Source organism: Camelus ferus, chromosome 30, assembly GCF_009834535.1.
Source record: "Camelus ferus isolate YT-003-E chromosome 30, BCGSAC_Cfer_1.0, whole genome shotgun sequence".
NCBI lineage: Eukaryota > Metazoa > Chordata > Mammalia > Artiodactyla > Camelidae > Camelus > Camelus ferus.
Window position 1 is genome coordinate 10,005,943 of NC_045725.1, and position 22,296 is coordinate 10,028,238.

Below are 22,296 nucleotides of genomic sequence, written 5' to 3' on the forward strand. Positions count from 1 at the left end.
TAACTGTGGCTTCTTCCTATATTAATTGTCTGATAATTTCCTGGTCTTTTGAAATTGTGCCCTACACAAAAAACAATTTTTTTTCATTAAGTGATACAACACCTCGTCTATCTTGTAGGAAATTCATGGTTCACTACATTGGTCTTCGCCTATCCCGTATAGCATTAAGAGTGGGAAATTATTCTATGTTGTTACATTGAACTGAAGATCAATTTTACCTTGTATTACATGCCACAGTGGATTTTTAAGGGAAGAAAATCTAAAATATATCCCAAATAGACTTATCAACATGGGCAAAAACTCTTCCCAGTTATATGCAGGAAAATAAAGGACAATAATTATTTCATACAATATGTAAATCTTGAATGGAAATAGTTCTTCTAAGCCCTATTTCACAGATAAAGAAAAAAAAATTAGGTCCAAAAATATTGTAGATACGTCCATCTAATTAGTAGCTGAAAGATTCCATCTTTTAATTTCTGATCCAGTATGTTTTCCACAGTATCACATCACGTCTAAAATTCGTGAAGGTCTTTTAGGTATCTTGTTCTATGAAAGTGTTTCCTACACAACTCTACCTTTTATCAAACCTTACGATTAATGAATTTGGCTTTGTGTAAAGTTTTCCTTCTCATCACACCCTTACATGATCCAGAATCACAGTCTTTTCCTTGGGAAAAATGATAGAATTTAGTTACATGTTGTTCAGATAGCATTATTAGAGCCACTTAAAAATTTTATGGCCCGACATTTCTTTTTGCTATCATGTAATTACATTGAGAATTTTACCCTCTTACTTTCCAATCTTTCTGTTTTCTTGGGTGAGAAGGTTTGCCTCTGGCTGGTAGACATTACAAACTTAAGTTTATATTTTTACCTTTCCATGTCTTCCAAAGAAGTGCTTAACAAATTGCTGGAAAAGTATAATATTCCATATTTTAAGTACCTGGGGTCCTCAACCTGGCCAACCAAATTCAAAAAGTCTCTTCTAATTATTACTTTTCTGCTCTGGTATCATTCTCTCAGAACAGACTGGCAAAATTTATAAAGATCCATAGCTGAAGTCTTTAAAAACAGGATTCACTAAGCTTTTTGACAGAAGCTGTTATTTCGATATCGTAGTTTCACTAATCAGTTTGAAACATCTCTCAAATGGAAGGAAAACAAGATATCCTTGCAAGTCAAATTCACTAGCTTATCTTAGAAGAAATCAGTTAATCTCTGTCCTTCCATTTACAATTCTTAATAAACAGGTGAGCACTATGTCTTATTTTAGAGAGTTTGAAGGGTTATATTTATACTTCTCTCAAAATATTTGGGGATTCTTATATCTAATTTTATATAAAATAATTATGTTATATTAATGGGAAAGTTTTTAATTCAAAAGGGAAGCAATAATATTGCCATTTGAGGGTTATTAATTGACATGTGATCATTTCAGTAGGGATTAATATACACAGAAGTTCATCTGTGTACTATATCTGACAAAAATATAATCAACCATATTACATATATAGGAAATATTGCAGAGGGTATATGTTACCTACAAGAAATTATTTAAAAGCATTCTTTTGATGATTACAGTAGCAGCTTCTATTAATTGTATAAGGTTTGTACAGTACAGAAATACATGCAGACAAAAATAGAAATCCCCTGTGAACTGACCATGCCATCATAGACACCTTTAATAGTTTATTATATTTCAAACTCCCCCCTTTTCAAAGATAAAACTAATTATATAACTATGTATACTTGATGCTACATATTTCAAATCTATTTTACATATTAATTTGTATTCTGCTAGTCTAATAAAGAACATAAATATTTTCTCAAGATATTAAATATTCTTTTACAATATGTTCTTCAGTATTTTGTTGTCTAAATGTACCACAATTTATTTCACAGATCTTTGGGGATAGTTTAGAAGTATTATTTTACTTACAGGCAAACAACATATTCATTACAAATAATTTTAATCTATTCATAAAATGGTTCCCTGAAGGGTCTCAAAAAAGGAATTTTTTTGGTGGTGTTTTATATTTGAATATTATTCAAAATGTTGTAAATAATTAAAATGAATCAAGCTGTTTTATTTTAAATATTTGCTTGAATTAGTCATTAAGTCAGTTCAGATATGGCTTAGAAAATTGATGATTTGCTTTTAAAATAGAATATAACTTGAGTAAAATTTTGATTTCAGGAAAATTATACCAAGGGGGGACATCTGGAAAGCTATGGTTTTATTCTAATGTCTTTGCTCTCATGTCCTAATATGAATATTGGAAAAATAATTACTCTTTTATTTCCACCAGAAAACAAACATGGAGGGAAATAAAGAAACTAGAATCTAAAGATAATTTTCTATTCATTTCTTCAGTTTTAAATGTAGAAGATTCCATTTTTGTGGAATCTTCAACAAGCACGTTTTTGGCAACGATTCTGCTCAAATGATTTATTTCTTCAGAGAAAAGCTTCACTTCTTATAACAGGAAACCCAAAAGGAATCAAGTCCTCTTTAGTGGAAAATAGTACACAGGACATTTTGGAGAGGAAGGGAGCCTTTGGTTATGCTTGATAGAGAAGAAATCGCTTTTCATTTAAAAAATAGAGCTTTCTCGGGGAGCTCTGTTCTCCTTTCTGCTAAATAAAACAGCTTGAATTTCTGATGAGGGTTCTTTAGAGTGTATTTCTCTTCTGCTGACACTGAGATTCATGGGAATACTTGCCATTAACACAAATGAGAGCTAAACACATCAATTGCTTCATGTGAAGATTAAAATGTTCCTCTTCATTTGAACCCAATACATTATTGGTAATTACATTATGTGTCAATAATAATTACTCTTACTCTGTTTAACACTGCTGCTTAGAAACAAGCATCTTATTGAACCACAAGGATCATAGAATAGACACAAAAAACATGGAGATATTTTCTTTTAGAGCTTTGAGGGTCCCAAGCTACAGACCGTAAGATTTATTAAAGTCTCATTTTGTTAATATTACTTATATCTATTGCCAGCAGACACAAAATAGAATAAAATATTTAACACATTTGTATAAAATGACATATTTACAAAATTTACATTTTTCTCCAGATAGTACTCTCTTCTAGTGTGTATCCCAACCAATTTGAAAAAGATAAAAAGATATTTTAAAATATACTGTGTTTGAAAATTGACTTTATAAAATAAGACCAATTTAAGCTTTTTCATATTTTTCTATTTTTTAAGTAAAAATCGTACTATTTACTTAACAATAAATGAAGGTGACTATAATTTTTCTAAAAATAATTACTTCTATATATGTATATGCATATACATATATATAAATATTTTGCCATGACTTACAGAATTGAAACATACTTCTAGACATATTTAGACATATTTTATCATTTATCATGCTAGAATATACATAATATGAAAATAAAAAAATAAAATTATCAAAGTTTTTTCTAAAATATCAGTGTGTTACACTTTAATACAAAATCATCTAGATACTGTTGCCCTTTCCTTTTTCTGTCGTGGTATCTTCTAGCTCCAACACATATTAGTGATTTCAGGAAGAAAACATGGAAAAATATATGTACACTAGACTACAGAAAGAAGTTGTGTATGTTAAAAACAACATAAAAGGGAAGAAACTTTTTTTTTTCCCTGCACTTCAGAAAATGGACTCATTCACTGTTAGATTTTGGAAGAAGGTAGTTTTACAAACCCATCAAAAATAACAAGGGAGGAAACAATGTTGAGACCAACTTTTAAGATGCCTTATGTTAAAAATTAATTCACATTGGAGAATGACAACATCCAAGCAACCATCGTTGAATTAAAGTATCACAGAATTATTTATTCAGTGCTTTTATGTCAAAAGAGACTTTGCTTTATTAGTGCCAGTGAGGGTGCTTTAATGATCTGAGGGTTACTTCAGAACTAGGGAGTCCTTAATTTTTGAAGTTCAGAGAAGAAAGTCAGATGTACTCAAGAAGTAGTATATAAACGCTCAGAATAAACAAATCTTCTTTGGATACAAATAATCTTTCAGTAAACTGAGACAGAGAGAGGGATGGAGGGAATTAAATATTTCATCCATTTAAAAAAAAAAAACCAGTCTCCTCTCAGGAACCAAAATATTCACAATTTACCAAACTCAGGGGTTTTTTTCAATTAGCTAAAATGGTATATTGACCCATTTTCTCTCTGCTGCTTTCCTATAACCTAGCAAACTCCTCTTTCAGTGTAATCTATTTTCCAGGCAATACAAATTCTGTTTGAGATTTTTTTTGTTATCGAAATCTTTAGTCGTCAGGCCTTGAGATGGAGCCCAAATTGCCTGTTGTGCTCTGGTGATATCACGGTCTAGTCATGTAGTCACAGTATCATTATTTATTTCTATCATCAGCTCAACTCTTCACCTAGGAGTGAGTTTTACTAGTTTGACTCCAAAAATGCAACCTGTTTCCATGTTTTATATTTTATTATGCAAAAAAATTAAGGATAAAATAGCATTTCCATGGATGCTTATAATTACCATTTTTATACCGTTTAAGGATGTTTGCACATGTTTACTAAATGTTTTCTTCTTATTTTTTATTTCTAATCAGACTTTACATTGGGTAATTTTCCTCTTACTGTCTGGATGGGGCTCACTCTCCTCACACATGTTCCTCACACTGTGTGCACACAGTGAAAACAGTCCAGGACCAGGACCCCTCCAGGCTGGAGGTCTGTGCTCGGAACAAGCACATAACCTTGAATGAAGACCTTTTTGGGTTTCCTGTCCTCTAGCATCCCATCTGTCTCTCCCTCAGCATCCATGATTAACAAATTCAGCTGCTTCCTATTTTCTTGCTTTTCTGTTTTTATTTTTTTTTTCCAGGGGAAAAAAAACTACTGAATATTATTGTTTTTAAACAATAATATATTATTTAAATAAAAATCCTGCATATCTACATTGGAAGGAGACATATGAGATGTAAGCACACTCTTTAAATGTTTGGGGGAGGGCAGGAGAAGAAACACGGCTGAGATAAAGAGCCCTGGCTGGATGGAAGGGCGAGAGAGCCTAGTGGCAATGGACTCTTCCCCAGGATGAGCATCAGTTTCTTCACATGGTATGTGAGGTCTCTACATGGTACACAGCTTTGCTCCTGCTTGCCTTTTTTAAAACATGCTTCCCTTGCATATCACAAACATTTGGGGGCCCTTTTTATTTCCTTCACAAGCTACCTTTCTTTGTACTTAGAATGTTATCCCCCTCCCACCTATAACTCTTCTTGGCTTTACCTACTTCTTCTCCTGCTCCAGGCTTTCGTTCCCTTATTCTGCAGGTCAGGTGGGTACCTCTGCTGTGGCCCTCTCAGCACCTGCACTTCCCCTTCCAGAGGAAACATTGCATTTGGGTTGGTTACTGGATGCTCATCTTCTCCACGAGGCACTCAGTGCGTGAAGGCAGAACTCTGCCTTTCTTGTGCAGAGACATAGCTCCAGGGCCTTTCACATAAAGCATTTATTACATAAATCAAAGTATTTGGTGGCAGAAGTAGGAAAAACTAGAGCAGAGAGGAGATGTTTTATTTAGTAAGATAAAGCTATTGAGAATCATAGGTGAAGCACTTGTGTTGCAGTAGGGGTGGGCATGGATGCACATATCCTCTCAGCACTCAGCTTGCCAGGATTTTTTTTTTAAGTCAGGAACTTACATGAGCTTACATGTCAAAAGTATATGAGACCAGCAACAAAATGCAAAACATGGCTGTGGTTCTAATTGTACTGGGGTAGCATGGAAGATGGTTAAATTGATGTCCCTTAGTGCCTTCTACTCTTTGTAGTCCCTTGTACACTAACTCTGGGCTTGGCACATCCCTTTCTTTGGCCAATGGGAAGCCACTAAATATGACACAAGCAGAGGCTTGCTAAGTGCTTTCCCATTACACCAAGCCCTCTCGAGTGCTCCCACCACCATGTTAGTAATTCATTCTGTCCTGCTTGAGGGGCTACGTGGAAGAAAACTAAAGTATCCCAGCCAAGAGCCCCAGGTAACCAACAAAAATGTGAGTGAGACTGTCCAGCTGTCAAGCCTCCAGATGCCTGTAACCACATGGATGACCCCAGGCAAGACCAACAGGAGTCATCACCCAGCTGATTCCAACCCACACTGCAGAATTGCAAGCAAATAAATGGTGGTTGTGTTAAACAAACAAACAAACAAGAAGAAGAATAGAGTTGACCAGTGATGAATGACTTAGACAAACAAAGACGAAGTAAGAGAGACAGAGAGTTGGATAGGCTGTGCTTGGACTCAGGGTAGGGGTGGGGGAAGTTGCTTTAGGAGAGAAGGAAAAGGATCATAAAAAATACAGAAATTAATTTTACTGACTTTACAGTTCTGCCCGAGATTATCTCTGATTGATTGAGCAACAAAATCTCCAAAACAGTAAGACCCAATTACATCAAATTGTCTATCTGACTGAATTTCCTCCACTCAAAACTGATTTTTTGGTGGAACTGACTGGTTGTCTTGGCATTAAAATGTATGACTCCCTTTTCAACGATGGAAGGCTGAGGAGATTGCAGGGAGGTCCCTGTCCTGCCCACTGTATTGTTATATAATGGAAAGTGCTTGGTTGCCTATCAACTCCAAGAAGAAAGAGCCCTCTATAGGCAGGGCTGAAGACATACAATTCTTCATTAGTACTATAGTAATTAACTTGATCTAGAAAAATAAGAAAGATCTCAAATGGTACTCTTCTGATACTGAGACATTACCTACTCATCACAAATCCCCCAAGATTTCATCTCCCACATCCATTTTATACCTCGAGGAATTCTCAAGGCACTCACGTTATTGATTTAAATGTCAGAGATTATTTCATACCTTTTCTCGGTAATTGCTTGCTTTAGAATTAAATGATTCCATTCTCAACATGATGTGAAAACTGGTTACAAAGAAAAGAAAATGGTCCTTAAAGCTCTATCAAAGTATTCAAAATCCAAATATAGAGATAAACTAAAAGTTTATATTACCTTATGCCAGTGCCGATACTGGTGATTTTTTTTTTTTGGCTATTTTTTTTTATCAATTTAGTACATGAACATGATTTTAATATTACTGACTAAATGTAGTACAAAGGAATTAAAAGGAGAAGCCACAGTCTCTGCTCTGACCTTCCCCATGTAAAGTCCCATTTCTCAGAACCTCCTGTGGGTAGTTTTCCCACTGGGTTCTGCTTGTACCTCTCTGTGCTGGGTTATCAATGGCAATGCCCCTGTCATGGAAGATAATTTAGTATCCTTACGCTGCCTGCTCCTCCTTTCCCTTTCTTTCCATTTTTTGTCTTGTTTAATGTAATTACTTTATCTGGTGTTTTCACACTTTTAGGGAAATTAATTAAGCCTGTTTTTTTTTCTTTGAAACAGTTTCAATTTTATGGAAGAGTTTCAAGGATGATACAAAAAATTTTAGATACCCTTTACTTCAGCTCACCAATTAGTAATACTTTGATGCACTTGCTTTCTCTCCTTCTTGTGCTCATGCTCTCATTCATATACATTTATATACACATATGCTAATGTATATATTAGTATATCTATCTACAAATAAAAGATAGATAAATACGTACATAGATATAACCAAAATGAGTGAGTTACAGACATCATGTGTTTTTACCCTCAGTGTTCCAGTATATTTTCTAATGTTTCTAAAAGAACATTCTTGCTTTAAAATAATCAAATTTGGGAAATTTAACATCAATATGCTGTTTTCTAATACAGAGTCTATATTTGAATTCTGACAATTTTCCCAATAATGTCTTCTAAGATATGCCTGCCACAGGCGTGCTTCAAAATCTAATTCTCCTTGAATTTGGACAAGCCCTTTAACCTTCCTTTGCCTTTTGCTGACAGTTTTGAAGATTGCACAAACAGTTGTTCTTTAGAATGTCTCTCAAATTGAATTTGTCTGATGCATCCTCATGATTACATTCAGGTCATGTATATTTTGTAGGAATACATTCAGGTGACATCTTTTCTTTCTTAGTGCATCACAACAGAAGGCACTGCTTTGACCCATTATAGATAATGGTACCTTCAATCCTTTGGTTAAGGTTTTTTTTTTTTTTTTCTTGAAAGTGTCTTCAACTTGCAGGTACTAAATAGCATAAGGAGATATATTGTTGAATTAAATAAGTATCTTGTTCCTCATTAAATTGTATTCAATGATTTTAGCATCCATCAATGATCCTTGCCTGGAATAATTATTTTCATAATGGCTGTAAAGTGATGCGTCTAAATCTGTCATGTCTTCTGCATCTGTTTATTGGTTTGCTTGCTTGGCTACTTGTTTTGTTATCAGTCGAATTATGGAATTTTATTAGAGGAATTGTACATTTAATACATATAAATGAATACACTACTGTTAGTATTCATTGAATGTTCATTTTTTCTATAGATTTGGTCAGTTGGAAATTTTTTATGCTGGCTGGTTTCAGTGTGTTTGGATATACCCTTATGTCCTTTTTCTTCCTCTTTTTTAAGCACTTTTTTCCTGGCACAACTCATCATTCCCTTCCTTGTCCCTGGTATCAGTCATATCACCAGTGGAGCCCTGGTTTTCTTTAGAGCAGAGCAGTATTTAGGCTCTCCCTGTAGCAATTTTTTTACAATGTTATCAGGGCTTAATGTATATGGTGATTAAGGAGTGGGGAAAAAGGAAGAAAGGCGTGGAAAGCCTACCAACACAGCTGTTCTATACAGACTATTTCAACGATCACACCTGCTGAATTCTTGCTTTTACTTCTGTCCTTGGGAGTCAGTTAATTGACTCTAGACTTAGAGCCTCTGAAATGTTCTGTAGGCTGCTCAATTAAATCCTTCACTGAAGTTTTCTGTTTATTCTGAATCATTGCCTCTGCTTTCTGTTATCCTTTGGCAGGTGTCTATCCACTTCCTGTGTTTTAGATAAATGTTGATGTCTTCTGTGCACTGAGATCTTCAGTACGCCGTCCCATTCTTTTTGCTCTTTTGTAGGCTGAGGAAAGAATGGAAAACACTCCAAAAAACTCACACCATTGTGAATTAGAAATACAAACACACATTCTAAGACTGTATCTTTACCTACATACATATACTCAGTGTCTCAATGAAATGCTACATTAGAAATTATGGATATTGATAATTTGGAAAGATGAGAAATTTCTTTAAAAACAGGTTACTTTTGTGTCTTTTCCATTATTATGAATTTGAGGTCATGAGATGTTTAAATTAAAATAGTACCTATTAAATTAAAATTATAAATTTAAATAATATCTTAATGAAACTAAGTTTGTGGTCATTAGAGTGTGGAAAGGAGAGCTGACATTATACAGTTGGAGCTGATTCTTTGTTTTCAGTGCAGGTAAGGAACAGGTAGAAGAAAATGGGAATCAAAGCAGCCACACACTCAACATTAATTGCATTAATTGTCTTACCGTTGAAAATTGGTGAATAAAAGATGGGCTAATTTTACGTGTCTCAGTCCATTTGGGCTACTATGACAAAATACCGCAGACTGGGAAACAGCAGATATTATATACAGTAGTCATTTATTTCTCATGATTCTGGAGACTGGTAATTCCAAGATCAAGGCACCAGAATGGTCCAGTTCTGTTAAAAGCCCTCTTCCTAGCTCCTAGCCAGTGCCTAGTGCCTTTGAGCTTGAGGGTGGAAGGAATTAGGGATCTCTAGATCCTCTTTTATAGGCACTAATCTCCCTCATGAGGGCCCCAACTTCATGACTTAAGCATCTGCCAGAGACCCTACGTCCTAAAGATCTTTGGAGGTTAGAATTTCAACATATGAATTTGGGGGGACAAAACCATCCAAAACATAACATTATAAGAGAACCCTTTCTTAAAGATCAATATTAATTATGTAAAAGCATTATAATTACAAAACATATTAGCCATTGAGTTGATTCATTTATATATTTTACCAAGCTGCTGATTATGCATCCCTTTATTTTAACTTAATTGTGCAACCCAACTCATCTGTTACGTAGAACAAATCAGATCTTTAGATCTAGATAGTGTAGAACTGAGCTTTATCTGTAAAAATCAGAGCCAATATTTTAATTCCTAATTACCATTTTATTAAGATAAAAGCATGTTCAAATTATAAAAATACTGAAATTCCTGGAATGTTAAGATTGTACTTCCCAAACGAAATTACTGTTATTTAAAATATATAGTAGTTAGGTTAACAAAATTCAGACTTCAGCTATGTAGTTTAAAGTGGAAAGTCAGAAGGAAAAATATAACACTTGTAGGCTTGCAGTGGACATCAATGCTTATAAACATGACTTAGAATGATGCAATTGATTATTTCCAGGTTGGCTATCCAACACAGTATTGCTAAAGAAAATTACTGGATGTTTTTGCTAGTCTGCAATTAGGTGCCGTCATGTTTATTAGTGTTTGAAAGTGAAAACTGTACTTTACCAGTAGCTCTTCTGAGAATGGCTGTGTACAAAAGGACTTATTTAACAGATCCCTATGTGTGACTGAACTTTCCAGGCTATACTACAGGGAAATCAAGTTGCATATATTTTTTTTTCTTATGAAAGGACTCTGCTGTAAATTGAAAGTTTATGTTCCCCCCAAATTCAGTGTTGAAACCCTAATCCTCAATGTGATGGCATTTGGACACAGGGTCCTTAGGGGGTAAGTAGGTCATATGGTTGGAGCCCTCATGATGGGATTAGTGCCCTTATAAGGAGAGACCTATGTTTCTCTCTCTGTCTCTGCTGTGTGAGGACACAACAAGAGAAGACAGCTGTCTGCAAACCAGAAAAAGGACCATCACCAGAACCTGATCTGGGACCTCCCCATCCTCCAGAAATGTCTGAAATAGATTTCTGTTATTCAAGCCACCTAGTCTACGGTAGTTTGTTATAACCCCCCCCCCCCCCCAGCTAAGACAGGCTTCTACATATGTAACGTGATGTACCATTCAAAAGGATAGGGTTTAGAGTAAGTACAGAAGCAGGACTCGTTTTGACTAAGATAGGGAACTAGTGAAAGTTCATGCTTGCCATTTTTCCCCCCAGGACACACTAATTACTCTGCAACTCCAGTTAATGTCCTGTCATTTTTCAGCCTTAATTTTTCTTTTACGTATCAAGTTTACATTAAAAAGTGTATGTTTTTCTATAAATAAATTTAAGGAGTAGAGACAAAAGTAATTTGAATACCTGTCTGCATCACACAGTCTTGCAGTATTAGCTTGGTAACAAGAAAGGACCTTACATCTGACTGCTTGGGTTTGTACAGACTTGAGGGGTCTGGAGTTGACCAAAGGAAGAAGTGGGGATGGGTAAGGAGGGATGAGGAAGGCAGTACAGGTGGAAGAATTTCATGTGCCCTTTCTAGGGCTGTGATGATAAAACACTCAAATTACACTATTGATAACATATCAAGCTCATTTCGTTTTGACCAGAGCTTACGGGATAGTCAGTGACTGATCAGCAGTCTACAGGCTTACTTGTTTTCTTGTGCTTCACTTTATGGTGCCTTGAATATACTGCTTTTTTTTTTTTTTTAACAAATTGAAGGTTTGTGGCAACCCTGAGTCTAGCAAGTCTGTTAGCACACTCATCCAACAGCATTTGCTCATTTCATGTCTCTGTGTCACATTTTGCTAATTCTTGCAATATTGCAAACTTCTACATTTGTTATGGTGATCTATGATCAGTGATTTTTGATATTACTATTATAATTGTCTTGGAATTTTTTAACAATAAATTATTTTTAATTAGACACAATGCTATTATATACTTAATAAACTACAATATAGTGTAAACATAGCTTTTACATGCACCAGGAAACCAAAAAATTCAAGTGACTCCCTTTATTTCAGTGGTCTGGAGCCAAACCTGTGATGTCTTCTGGGTATGCCTATATAAGATAAAATGCTTTGTTCCAGAGTTATTCGTAGTTATCTCCCTCTAGAACTTGTCACACCAAATTCTACTTGCTGATTTGCTCAGGCATTTCCCCAGAATATTAAAAGTTCCCTGAGAAGAGAGATCATGCTTATTGCATTTTTGTGCCCCTAAATCTTCAATATTTGGTTCACAGAATACAATAAATGTTTGTTGATTGAATAATTGAGGAAATGAAGAAATGAGATAACCTATAACAGGATCAAGACAACCTCCAAAACTTATCTGAGGATGAGATCAACTGTAAACCTTTCCTTTTGGGCACAAGAACATGCTCTAATCCCGAATTTATGGATTCTTCTTCTCTCTAGCCTTAATAATTGTTAGGCAATAAAGAAGATATAAATCAATTTAATAACTCAAAATATACTTTGGCATTCTAGCTGCCTCTCCACTGTTAATGTGATTGAAGCTATGAAAACATTGGGTGGAATTAGTGAAAAGGAATATAAACAGCTTGAGATGGAATTCAAGACAGCATGCTGGGCAATTACCAATCTACATCAAAAATGATGGCCCTGATGTAAGCGCCCTCGGAGTCAGACTGTCGCAATCTGTCTGCAGCAAACACAGAGCCGCACGCTCCAGAGCTCACAGACGGCCCCGCAGCACGCACAGCACGAGAGCCGCTTGCAGGTCTCCCCTTCCGATGCGTAGACCGTTTCTTTAGAACAATCTCTACTTTGAAATGTTCAGATGGATTTATTCAAAATTACATTCATGGCAGAGAGGATAATATACCTAATATTGATCCTAGAAATGTGAAATAATACTGTTTGGGGATGTGGGTTTTTGGGGGTTTTTTTTTTTTTTTTTTTTTTTTTTTGGTCTTTTGTTTGTTTTTGTTCATTTGTTTTTACTCTGAAGTGATATTCATGTCCTCCATGAAGTTTTGTTTTCCAGAGATCTTAGATTTTCTAGCTCCTATTACTCTGAAATATGTTACCTAATTTATATCTATTTATAAAATCTGCTTGGCCTATGGTGAGAATTTAAAAACTGCTTTAACTGATCCAAATGAAGAAGTGGGTTATGTGTTATTTGTTGCTTTTTACAAAGTGTCTTTCATTTTGAGCATCAGAACTTGGCTTTGGGTTTAGAGGAAAGGCCAGGCTTTTCTCAGTTAGTCAGCATAAGGTAGAGACTAAGCAGAAAGCGTTAGTAACTCAGAGCAAAACAGGGTGAGGGCAGGTTGCCAAGAGCCTCTTCTTGGAAGAATCAGCAGCTTGTTTTCTAGACAAACATCTCCCATTTTGCTTAATCCATCAGATAAACCGTTCTTGCAAATGTAGCCGTTTTAATCCCTGTGATCTCAATGTTTGTATTTAAACAGTTGGAAAACCTTGAAAATATGCTCCCTTTCATTCTTACCCCATTAGTTGAAAATGATGAGACTATTCACTGATGATGGATTCGGGCTGAAGAAGGAACAGGCTTAGGTGTTAAAAAAGGAGCTAACAATTTGCTATTCATCTCCTCCACCAGACAGATCATATTACAGAAATGATGTTACTATTCTAACTGTCCCCCTTAGATACTGGATATTTTGTCTTCCACCTTCCTCAGGACACAGCACCATTTCACTAAAAATTATAGTATCCACTCTAACTGTTACCTGAGTTAAATGAGGACTCCATGGATCAGGTTGATGGGGCCAAGTCCATTTCTTGGGCAGTTGACTAGTACAAATAAGCAGAAGCAACTTAAAATCGAATGCTTCTCATGTCGTCAACAAAGGAAAAGCAAAAGCAAAAACAAACCGAAATCAAGCCCCAACCAATTCTTGCAGAAGGATAATTATTTAATATAATATTGATAATAATGTTAACATCACATTTCTGTTAACTTTCAAATACTCTGATCATCACTAAACATGCTTTGTTTGGCTTAATTCTTATAAAAATCCTCAAATTAGGCATTAATACACCCATTTAACAATAAAGAAACCAAGTCTTAGAGACATTGCATAAATAGTGAATAGTGCTCTGTTGTCTTTTGCCTGTTCAGCTGACCTCAACCAATATGCACTTAGTGACAACGCTGTATTTATTTTTTAAGCTAATAGTATAGATAATGTCAATATTGGAAAAATAAGGACCATGGTCCAGAATATTATAGTGACTTCAGATGTCTGCTTTATGCTGAAACTACTGAGTAGTAGAATTCCTTAGGTATCCTGCTATAGAAATCTCTCCTAATTGTGTCTGATGGGAAGAGAAGGTTATCATTCTTACCATTTGTTTGTTTGTTTTTCAGACTTTATTTTTTTAGAGCAGGTTTTAGGTTAACAACAAAATTGAGAGAAGACAGTACTGAGATTTCCCTAAAGTCCCTGACTGCGCATATGCATAGTCTCCTCCATTATCAACATCACTCTCCAGAATGGTACTTGGAAAAAACAAATTTTTTTTTTAACCAGGGATGAACTGGCATTGACACATCATTACCTTAGATTTCACTCTGGATGTTGTACATTCTATGGATTTGGACAAATGTATGACTCATATCCATCATTAAATTATTACACAGAGTATTTTCTCTCCTATTTATCTCTCCACCACACCCACATGTACCATCTACTGATCTTTTTATTGCCTCCATAGCTTTGCCTTTTCCAAAATGTATGCAGCTGAAATCATACAGTAAGTAGCCATTTCAGACTGGCTTCTTGCAATTAACAATATGCGCGTAAGGTTTCTTCATGACTTTTTGTGGTTTGATAGCACATTTTCTTTAGCACTGACTAATATTATACTGCCTGAATGCACCACAGTTTATTTATCTGTTCACTTACTGAAGGACTTCATGTTGGCTTCCAAGTTTTGGCAATTATGAATAAACCTGCTGTAAACATCCATGTGCAGGTTTTCAGCTCCTTCAGGTAAATGTCCACCAAGGAGTACCATTGCTGGATTGTATGGTAAAACTGTTAAGTTTCTTAAGAAACTGCCAAGCTGTCTTCCAAAGTAGGAACACCATTTTGCACGCCCACCAGCACTGGGGGAGTTTCCCTGTTGCTCCGTATCCTCGCAAGTGTTTGGTGCTGCCAGTGTTCAGGGTTTTTTGGCCAATCTGCTAAGTGTGTAGTGGTGTCTCACTGTTGTTTTAATTTGTGTTTACCTGATAACATGCAGTGTGGAGTATCTTCTCATGTACTTATTTGCCATCTGTATATCTTCTTTTGGGAGATGTCTGTTCAGGTCTTCAGCCCATTTATAGATTGACTTGTTTGCCTTCTTATTGTTGAGTTTTTGAGTTCTTTGTGTATTTTAGATCAAGCCCTTTATCAGAAACCTTTGGCAGATATTTTCTCCCAGTCCATTGGCTTGTCTTCTGATTCTCTTGATATTATTTATTTGCAGATCACAGGTTTTAATTTTAATGAAGCCCAGCCTACCCACTATTTCTTTTATGGACTGTGTCTTTGGTATTATATCTGAAAAGGCACCACCATACTCAAGGTTGTCTAGGCTTTCTTCTGTGTTATCTTCTAGGAGTTTTATACTTTTGTGTCTTACATTTAGATCTCTGAGCCATGAGAGTTATCTTTCTACTCATGTTGAAAGCCCACAGTTTGCATATTCCTACCAAATACAATGGTAGAAACAATTAAAACAACTTGGAAGAATTTGGTGGAGTGAGTTTCTATGTTCCTTGCCACTCCGTCCCCACTCCAGGGAACCAGCTTGATTGATGAGAGCATGGACTCAATGTGTTGGAGTCACTGGCCAGACCAGCAGACCTGAGCTTAATCCCCAGTTCTGCTGCTTACTGTTTTGTGAACCTGAATAATTTGCCTTATGTCTCTATATCTCACTTTTCTTTACAGCAAAGTAAGATTCAACGTTGTACCATTCTGTAGGTTTGTTGTAAGGACTTCATGAGTCAGTAGATGGCAAGTACTTGAAACTGTGCCAGGCACATAGCAGGCACTCTCTATATATTGTAATACATAGACTATTATTTGGCTATATTACTAGTGGGCATTGTCATTGTATTTTAAAATCAACGATCAGTCTAAAACCCACCTCTTTGACTCTGCTAAGGTATAACATGATGCCTGACCTTATCTTTTATCCTCTAAGGTCAAGGGAAGAAGTTCTCCTGATCCTGGTGTGTTAACCACAGTGATGCTCACTGTTACCTCTATTCTTTGACTGACTGATGTGGTGGGAAAAGAACAGAAGGAGGCCCATTTGAGACACTCTCTTCAATCAAGTGTTTATAGGGGAGACTTGTTTTGGATGTAAATGTCTCCTTACAGGGCCATTCACATAATGCCTACAATTTGACTTTCATTTAACTGCTGATTCTTGGTTGTATTTTGTCAGCAAAAAGCCAGAACCGAAAAAGAGAATTGAATTAGGGGAAGAATTCATATTCATCACCTGACCAGAGGAGGTCACATAAGGTATCCATAAAATATAGAACGTTAATTATTTCTGGTTATTTTTCTTCAGTCTTGGAGAAACAGAGTGTCATTTTATGGGATTTAAAAGGACATGTCAGAGGTAAAAGGGATTATTGTCTTCAGCTAGCCTAGGGGTTTCCCATCTTTACTGGACCTCTTTTGCAGTTTATGGACATCTTTAGTATGCTTAATGTTTTTAAATGTATAATGTAAAATATGTGGAATTATTAATATGTATGTAAATAGATGATAATTTATCTTTACTGATACATAAATGACAAGATATACCAGTAAGTCTAAATACTACTATAATTTTGAAGCAGTAATGAGCTTAAGTGATGTTTTGAAAGATCTATAATATATTAATGTGATAGGAAAATATCTGTGGCTTCTGTTATTGATAAAAATCACAGATACTGCTAATATCTCTGTGGTTTATTGTCTCTATTCAGAATTGAAATAAATGCTAAACTTCAGATGGAAGTTCATTAATATTGAGCAGTTATAATTTTATGTCTAGGATCACATTCCCCTTCTCCTCACCTCACCCCCAAGGGTTACCTTGGACTGCGGTGAGGTATCGTGGACCTCAGGTTGAGGGCCTCTGACCTAGGCCACTGTGGCTGCTTAACAGGTGTAGAAACTGAGGCTCAGAGCATTAGCACTTGCCCAAGTCCATGTTGTTAATTTCAGCCTAAGTTGAATTCAGAACTGTGGAAGTCCCTGATTGATAATCCATTGTTCATTGTCTCATGCTGCTCTGTCTGCTGTGAAGCCGTTTCTAATATAGAAGAGGAAAGATTTCTTTTCATTATTTTCTGACTATTGAATTAACTTTGTTCTAAACTGAGTATTACTAAAGAACTTGTAAGAAATGGGCAACTTCGGCAGATCAGGAACCAGTAAAAATCTGATTTAAAAAACAGAAAGGAAACCTGAGGACAAAATGGGCCAGTTCTTTTGAGGTTTTCATATAACCCTGAATTTTCATCTCACCAAGTCCAAATTAACTTTTTGTTTTAACTTGAAAACACAGAGTAAAGCTAAATTCACCTTGATGAAAAGTTGCTTGAGCTTAGGGAGAAGAACTGTTTGACTCCCCTGATTAGCATATTAAATTTTGAGGTAATAGTTCCCGTCAGATTATTATTTTTTCTGTTTTTATTTTTCCTACTGAGGCACCGTTTGCTTTGTTCTCTTGTACTCTTTTTATTTATCCGGCTAACTTGGTCCAATAGTTGTGTGATTCCTTGAGTTATTCCTCTGTTGTTAAATGTATTCAATGAAAAATTTTGTTTCAGTGCAGAACGTGAATTCTCATGTTCATGCAAGGAAAAAAGACAGCAGCCTCGTTAAGCCTCTTAGGGCATTGTAAATTAGCTAAAGGTGGAGTATTGAACTGGTTATTTTATCCTAAAGGATACATTATCGTAGAGGTCATATTATGTTTTTGCAACTGAACAATATGTAAACAGGGAGCATCTCAAATCCAGAGTCCCCAAGTCATACTTGGTAACAATAGCTTCTTGTATCCTGGGGAAATCCTAGTGCAAAATTGTTCAGTCCAATGGGGTGTTTAAAGTGGGGACTAGGATATTCAAATTTTGGCAAAATTAGTAATTTGGGTGTAATGTTTATGTGGTATTTTTTGCAGAACAGCAATATTACTTTCTCTTAATGAGTTTTTCTTATAAACATTTAAAGCCTATCTCCTATATAAACTACGTGATGACTAGTGACTGGTGATAACTTTTGACCTTACGTATAACTATGCATTCTTTACAACTAGATAAGAACTGGGAAAGTTACTGGGAAAGGGAATGGGAGAGTTGTGAGCAGAAAACTAAAGCCAAGTGTCAGCTGAACAATCTGTACAAATGCAGTGAAAGTGGATGATAAGCAGTTGGTGAAGCAGGATGTAGAGAGTCATCGCCTACATCCAGCTATTCATCCGGAAAATGTGTTGAGATGTCTGGGATCGCCAGGCAGCTCAATCCACCATGAACACAAATGTTGCAAGTATTGGAATAAAGGATGCTTTAGAAGCAGCATTTACGGGGAGTGTTGGATACCTAACGATGTGGTTGCTAGAATGTAGTTGATAGGCATGAATAGTGTTTCAGTTTCCCTGTATCACTTGTTTTTTTCTTCCTTTTATCCCTAAACACACACTTGTCCCCCTCTCAATCTCCTAAACAACAGACCACCATTCGAATGTGGGGTGTGTGTGTATGTATATTTGTACATCTTCTAAAATGTGCATTCTCTTTTAGTAGGTAGATGTTTTTAGTTTTCATTATTACTATTCTATTGAATATATTGTTTTCTCTACTTTCTTATATAAATGCCACACTTTAAGGCCTGTCTATGTGTTCAGCTTATTCTCTGCTCCTTCTAGTTGTGCAGTGCTCCATAGGGTACACCCAACACATTTTTCCCAGCTCTTCTCTTAGCAAGGATGTAATCCCACGTTGCTTCCCAGTCCTTGCCACCAAAGATGATGCTGCAGTGAACACCCTTGTAAATGTGAGGACTGTGAGTTTTGCAAAAAGATTTGACATCTGGTATTTTGCATCTGAAATGAACGTGCTGGTAAGCACACGCCTCTTTGCCTAGGGTCTAATCATAGTCATGCTGGGGCAAGGGCACACTGGTAGGAGCAAAGGTGGATCACCTGGGTTCAGCTTGTATTCCAACCTCTTCACGTTGTTTAAAAGCCTTTCCTCCTCCTGTTGATTGGGATCAGTTCCTTCTGTCGTTTGGATGACCCCTCTTCTTGGACGCAATGAATCTAAAGTGTCCTGTGGGCAACTACAGCTTGTAGTGCAGTAGGAACTTTGATGTGTCCTGTGGCAGGCGTTATGGATGGAATTGTGCTCCCCCGAAATTAATAGGTTGAAGCTTTAATCTCCGATTGTGCTATATATGGAGATACGGCCTGTGAGGAGGTAATGAAGGTTAGATGAGGTCATAAGAATAGGATCCTAATCTGGTAGGACTGGTGTCCTCATGAGAAAGGAGGAGACACCAGGGAGAGCTCTGTTTCTACACACACAAACAGAAGAGGCCGTGTGAGGATCTAAGAAGGCGGGCACCTATAAACCAAGAAGAGAAGCTTCAACAGAAACCAGCCCAGACACCATGGTCTCAGACTTCCAGCCTCCAGAACAGTGAGACACTAAGTTCCTGTTGTCTGAGCCACCCGGGCTTTGGTCTTTTTGTATGGAAATCCAAGAAGACTGATATAGAAGGAGTCCACCCTTTTGGGGGACCAGGACCTCCAACCCAGGCTGTGAGAACTGCTTCCATCCCAAGGTCACTGGATTCCATGGAGAACATCGCACCACGTAGAAATCTTGGGTTTGATATATACGCCGCATCCTGAAGGATGGGATCCATTTTTCCACAGTGTTGCCTCTGAGTTAGTCTTTCAGCTGAGCCGTGATAAGGCCATTTCGGCATTCAGTGAGATTAGGTACCTTCAGATGTTCACTAAAGCAGTGGCCACAGACCATATCTGAGGCCTCTTCCGTCTTCTCCAGCAATGACACTGCATCTGGCAAAGCAGCTGTGACCTGGCCTTGGGTTGGGTCAAGCCTGTAGTGGCCTGCAGTTGTTCCCCAGGGTCTATTCAGTGTCTGGGGTCAGAGTGGCAAGTTAAATGAAGATATCATAGGAACCAACACCCTTGCATCAGTTACGCTTTAATGGTGGCTATCCTCCATGGATACAATATTGGGGTTTTTTGCTTTTTTTTTTTTAATTTACTATCTTGCTTGAGTGGAAGTTGGAAGGTGAGCGGGATTATTCAGGTTCAGACATTTCCACTTGGCCTTTCCGCTCTAATAACTCTTATCTGACAGAAGAGAGACCTAATATAGTGGCCACACCGAATGCCAAGTATATCAGTTCCAATTACACTCTCAGGGACTCGAGAAATGACCACTGATGGGTTTGTGGACGTACTGGGCCCAGGGTCAGTGAACATTAACAATGTACCCTTAGGCAGTAACAGAAGGGGGTTTGTGATGATGCTCTGGGACTCCAGGTCCCAGACCTTGTAACCAGATTTTGTAACCAGTTGTCATCAAAACACCCGTGTTAGCTGGTTAGTCCCCTTTCTCCACTGAGTAAATCGTTTTACTGCCTTTTCAGAAAACTGGAAGAATTATCACTTACTATGGTCTTGAATCTTCTGGCAATGGATTCTGAATCTGTTGATTAAGAAGCGTTAAGGTCTGTGGGTTGAGAAGGGGGCTTTTAAATTTTTGAATTGGAATGACCAAGCTCAGCCTCCTGCTCCTCCATTCTTGATTTTTGTTTGTTTAAAAAATATTAAGCAGCACCTGTGATAATTTCCTGCCTGTGTATTTTACCCCAAAGGGCACCACAATCCATTAAGTATCAACACAACTCCATGCAGGTCACACACCCTGGCTGCCCCTCCTACTTTGTCAGGTAACTGTGGCCTCCTGGCTTCTGGTGGTTAAGTGCTTCTACCAGAAGCACTGGTCTCAGTCACCTTCTGGGGGAGGGCATCCAGCCCAGCTCTGTGACTGCCTCCCCTGCTGTAGACCCTGGTCTGTAGACTAAAGCCACCACTGAAATCAGTGATGCTGCAGCCCTGTGTCATTTACACTCAGTGCAGTCAAAGATCTGAGCAGCTCATCCCCTTGGCCTTCACACTTCCACAACCCTGGGCTGCAAGGACAGAATGAATCCTTTTCTTTATGTTCTTGGAATTAACAACTCAAGATTCATGTGAAACATAAACATAAAAGCAATAATGCCTGCATTAAGAGAGAAGAAAAAGGTTTGCAAGTGTATATACATTTCATCTATCTCCATCTCAAGTTATTTGCTGGATGATACCATCCGATTCTAAAAATTGAGTTAGGGATTTGCAACTAATGTAGGTAAAACTACATATTGGGAAGACTGAATAAAAACCTGAGGAACAAAAAGAAAACCATTAAAAACAAATACTAGATGTGCAGACATGGATATTAAGGGGAGTGAAAAACAAACAGAAAAGGCAAATGGAGAGCAGAATAGATGGAAATGGAATGAGAGAAATGGGTAGACAGGGAGATGACAAGAGAGCTCCAAAGGTCATTATTAATAAAAAAAAAAGGGGGGGGGGCAGTTGGAAACTAGTAGTGGGATTTGAAGACGAAGGTCAGAGTAATATAAAACTGAAGTCTGTGCTGATAAAAAGTTAATGTTATGTTAATTGTGCTCATTTAAGCCCTCTGAAGAAAGCAAAAGCTCCAAAACCAAAATTTAAACTAAAATTCGATCATGCATATTTCACACATATAGCATGTTTTGGTATTCCGTTTATTACAGTCGCTAGTGGTTGGAAGCAGTGAGCAAGCTACACTTTTCCAGTGCCTTCATAAATCCATGGTAATTAGCCAGAGATTTGGGGAGACTACTCATTAGTAAATTATCTTCTCAGAATGCCTCCAAACTTCAAATCAAGCCCTTTTAGTCTGAAGGAGTCATGTGTTATTCAACCCAGACATTAAGACTACTCTTTTCTTATCACTGATTTCCATTAATTTTTTTAACCAATTTCTGTAATGGTTGCTATGTCCTGGGCACTGTTCTGAGATGTGGGGTTGCAGTGGTGGACACTGCAGATCCATTTCCAGTCCTCAGGGAGCTAAAAGATCTCCCACGTGTTTACCACTGCTGTATTAGGGATTAAATGTTCAGATTTACTGATATGTATAAAAAATCATACATATTCAAATATACACCAATACATATGCAAAATCCTTGTCACCCTTGACTCTTTTTTTTTTTTTTTTCATATCTCACATCTTATCCATCAGCAAGCACCGCCACCTTTACCTTCAGAATATATCCTGATGTAACCACTTTCTACTTCCTCCTACACTAATGCT